The sequence below is a fragment of the Chinchilla lanigera genome, unplaced genomic scaffold (assembly GCF_000276665.1).
Source record: "Chinchilla lanigera isolate Chin_1 unplaced genomic scaffold, ChiLan1.0 scaffold00003, whole genome shotgun sequence".
In the NCBI taxonomy this organism is placed as follows: Eukaryota; Metazoa; Chordata; class Mammalia; order Rodentia; family Chinchillidae; genus Chinchilla; species Chinchilla lanigera.
In genome coordinates, this window is record NW_004955404.1 from 18465550 (window position 1) to 18470330 (window position 4781).

Here is a 4781-nt window from a genome sequence, read left to right on the forward strand (position 1 = left end):
CAGCATTTTAGAAGTGGAGATATAGAGATGAAATCTTGGTATAGACAACACATTCACTGCAAATAGTAATTACCATCGGTATGGCAAACTACAGCTATATTTCAATTTCTTTTCCCTTGTATGTTATTAGGTAGAGGCTCCAAACTATCCTATAATAAGAAAAACTATTATGCGTGTCATAGATCTTTATATGTTACCAGGGTTTTGCTGTCATACATGAGTGAATACTGAAAATATCCTCTCCCTAAAACAGAGGTAATTGGAGAAGGGAAAATGAAATTCAGTCTGCCTGAATTTCTATGTTAGTAAGGGATAAAAGGAAGAAATTCTCCATGAACCTAGTTTTTGGGAATGTGGTTAAAATAATTTATCACAATACCTAAATTCTTAGAGTACACTTTCAATTTGTTGGATTCTAATGAGACAGCAGCATGTTTTAAACACTTTTATGCCTGATCTCAATTTTTAAAAATGAGATTTAAGAAGCAAGTAGTTTACGTTTGTGTCTTCTTGAACCAAAGTAGAGAACAACTTCCTTAATAAATTTAAGCGGTACATAATGACAGTGCTACTATCAGTAAAAATATAATTGTTATTGTGTGCCAGGTATTGGTCTAAGCATTTGACATTTAATATTTGAAGCAATGTTGTGAAATTGGTAGAGTTATTTCCTCCATTTCTCAGTTCAGAAACTAGAGCAATGAGGGGTAAGTAATGTTCCCATGTGTCAAAGCTAGAAAGTAGCTTCTAGGTTCTTGGAAACCATATAGCAAGTCTCTTGTTTACATACTATAAAACACTTCCACTAAAGTAATAGTAAAACAAACAGGAATCTCACAGCTTCCCTGCTGTAGACACTGCTAACTTTCTTCTAAACAAAAGGCCAGGAACTAGGTCTTAAGAAGTAGATACTGCTCCTGTCCATAACCCTGAGATTCAGAGAATGTAAGTCACTTGTTTGCATCCCAGCTAATAAATGATGAAACTGTGCTGTGATTCCTACTCAGAAAATCTGGTTGTAGAATCTGCTATTACTGCCTCTGCCATTTACCTGTCCAATCTTTCCAAAGCAGGCAATTAATTTAGCCACATCTTAGAGTCATAATAATTGAAATTGAGTGCTTTGTTATGATTTCTCCTTTAAAAATTTTATGGCACTTAAATCCTCCACTGTGTTAGTCTGTTTTCTGTTGCTAACAACATCCCAGGCTGGGAAAGTCATAAAGAAAAGAGGCTTGTTTGAGCTCACAGTTCAGGAGCTACGAGGTGGAGGGGCCACCTAGAAGGTGAAGCTCTTTTTGCTGGCAGAGTATCTGACTTGCGCAAGACATGAAAAGAGGTAAGCAGTGTATGTGTATGTGTTTTTTCTAGTCACTCTCCCTCTTCTTATGAAGCCATTTGGGTTCAATTATGGCAGCTGTCCCAAAGTCCTTATATAATCCTAATCACTTCTTTTTTTTTTTGGTTTTTCTCCAGTACCGGGAACCGAACTCACGACCTTGCGCTTGCCAGGCAGGCGCTTTTGCCGCTGAGCTAAATCCCCAGCCCCCTATCCTAATCACTTCTCAAAAATCCCACAGCTAGACATCACACATTGTTTCCTTCCTTTCAGAGCTTCAGAGCAGGGATTGAATTTTAACACATGACATCTTGGAGGATACCCTTAAGCCAACTGCAAACCATAGCATGATGTGAGCAGGAGGGATTATTATGCAGGATCAGGTGAACGGGTTTCTTCTTTGCTATGGATTTTCTGGGCTGGTCCTTGGACTTAATCAGTTTTACTAGATTATTAAAATTGTTTCTTTTTTCTATTTTTAAATGTAGGTTAGTCATAATCTGCATTCATTAGTAATGGAAATTGATCCATTTTAAAGACACACTATAGGGGAACAATTGTAAGCATTAGCCCTGGGGACAAACTGCTTAGGTTAGAACCTTAACTAACTAGTTATACAATCTTGAACAAGTTTCTGAATTCTCATGCCCCAATTTACACAGTTATGAAATAGGAGTAATAAAGCCCTTATACATGAGAGGAACATGTGTAGACTAAATGTTTTTTTTTCTATGTAAAATGACTGGAGCAGTGACTTGCATATTGTTTTGTACTATTTGTGCTTGGTGGTATTAAGTCTCAAACTCATCAAGCATGAGCCTGGCCCAGGGCCCTTGCACGTGCTCCATTTTCTAAATAGGTCCCTCTCTTCCCCAGGCAGTGGTTAGCTCCTTCCTTGTTTCCTTTATCTCTTTACCCAAATTTTATTTTTAGTGTAGTCCTTCCTTGGCAGGTCTCCAAAACTGTAATCTCATCTCTAACTTTCCATTCTTTTTAACTCTTCTACCTACTTTATTATTTTTCTTTAACTTTTATGTATCTTTTTTTTAACATGTCTGTTTTCCCTTTCTTCTGCTGCTTTTCATTTATGTGTTCTAGTGACTCGATGTCTTAGGTATCTTTTTAGAGTCTGTCTTTCCCCCTAGAATGCAGGCTCCACAAGCACAGAGATTTCCTTTTCTACAAGCTGTGTCCCCAACACTTCTAAGGCAGTGACCTGAAAGGTTCTTAGTCAGTATTTGTCCCATATTCACAGGTGTGGATCTATGCATGAATAAATAGTTCACCTCAATGTCAGGTATTATGTGGCATTTTTGGTTTTGTATTCACAAACATGCAGATACTTGAGTTCCTATAGAATGGCACAATCTGCAGCTAGCCTTCGTGTGAATTAGAAAACGATGCCATGTCCTCCAGAATAGAGCCCTGAGCCAGGACACCTGATCTTGCTAGGGAACTGCAGGATAGATTTCAGTCTCTACCAGCTGCTAACTTCACATCTAATAGAAGTGAAAATTCCTTTTTATTAAGAAGGCTAGCTGAGATATTAACATAATTAATGGAAATTTAAAAAACCCTAAAAGGTAGTTATGAAAAATCAATATCAATATTAGACGTAGGGTTAGACAGTCTCAGCAGACTCATTCTTCTTCTGTACATGCTGATCAATATTTATCTGCTTTGAAATTGTGATTCTACCCAGGTGCCTTATTCTTCTTTCTGTCGTCACTTCAGTTGTATGCTTTTCTTGTTTGCAATATCTGCTGCTTTCCTGGACTTTCCCTCTTGAGTTCATCTTGATGCTGCAACTTGAAGTTCAGATGTCAGTCCAGCTTGATGCTAGCCTTGCTCCTTAGAATTACAGTGTGGTTCAGATATATGGAAGAATGTGTGTATCCTCCAAGGGAGCAAAGAATGTTCAAGGAAGGAGAAAGTACTGTGTAAGCCAGTGGAAGAAGGGTGAATATTCATGTTCTAGATAGAGAAGGAAAATACAGCATTCAAGCCAAAGAAAACATAGAATGCTTTAGGTTTTCAAGGAATTGGAGGCAGTGGACACGGTAGAGATATTTTAGAAAGTACTGAAAGAACAAAGTGTATGGATGCAATAGCCTTTAGGCTAAAATTTGGATTTGGGGTCACTGGTTAGCATTGCTCATCTATAACATAGTCACCCAGAAATACACAGTTGGCCAGAAGACACAAATCTGGTACAATTAATAAAAAGCACCAAAGTTTATACATTATTTTCTTTAAAATATATAGATTAGAGTCATATTAAATATACAGTTATATTTATATTATATTTTATCATATTGTATTAACACTGTTCTCACTTGTGTGCTATCCTCTGCTTCAAGGTAGTTTCATCCTGATGAAATCTACAGGAGTGAGTGACTCTTATTAATATCATTTTTCATGAATAGACTAAGGATGAGAACCTTCAAAGAAGACTAGAAAATCCAAGGCTAAGCAGGTTGTAAAGTCTTCACATGATATATTAAGGAGGGCACTTGAGTGTGTTAGGGAGTCATTTCCAGTTCAGGTCTGAGGTGCTGGGAGAAATCAGATAGCAATGCAAGGTCAACAAGTTGAAGCCCAGGAGATCAGTTACAAGGAGATCTCAACATCAAAGCAATGACTCGATTTCAGGTCATGTCAGTAGCAATGTGGGTAGACATATTAATGAGTCACTGCAGAGGTGGAGGAATGAACGGGGCAACTAAAAATAAATGGTACCATATGGTATTTGCCTTTGTCTGGCTATTTCATGTAGCATGATGCCCACCACAGGTTCATCCATGTTCTTGCATATGGAAGTGTTTTCTTTTTATAGAAAACTCTCTCTCTCTCTGTCATTCCCTCTCTCTCTCTCTCTCCCTCTCCCTCCACCCTCACAAACACATATTGGGATTTAAAAGATAAATGAAGAAAATCAGACGTACCCATAGAAAGAAAGAATACAATACTGGTTGCCAGGGCCTAGGGAGAGAAGGGTAGGGTGGGGAGATCTTGCTCAAAAGGTATCAATTTTCAAGTATGAGGTGAATAAGTTGTGCAGATGTAGCAGCAGTGCAACTCTAGTTTGTAATACTGTATTTTATGCATTCAATTTGCTAAGAGAATAGATACAAATCATTCTAAACTCAAAACAATTGAAAAAAGAGAAAAGCATGAGAAGTGATGGATGATTTTATTAACTTGATCACATAATCATTTCACAACATATATTCTATCAAATCATCACATTGCATACTATAAATACACAGTTCTATTTGTTAATTATACCTTAATAAAGCCAAAACATAGAAAGTGGGAGATTAGGGGGAAGGAGAAATAAACATTTGAGGATGAAAGAACTGATAGAATGATAATGTTTTGAATATGGTGGCATTTACAGATATGGATCAAGTATTTTGGGAAAATCACTGATTCAGCTTTA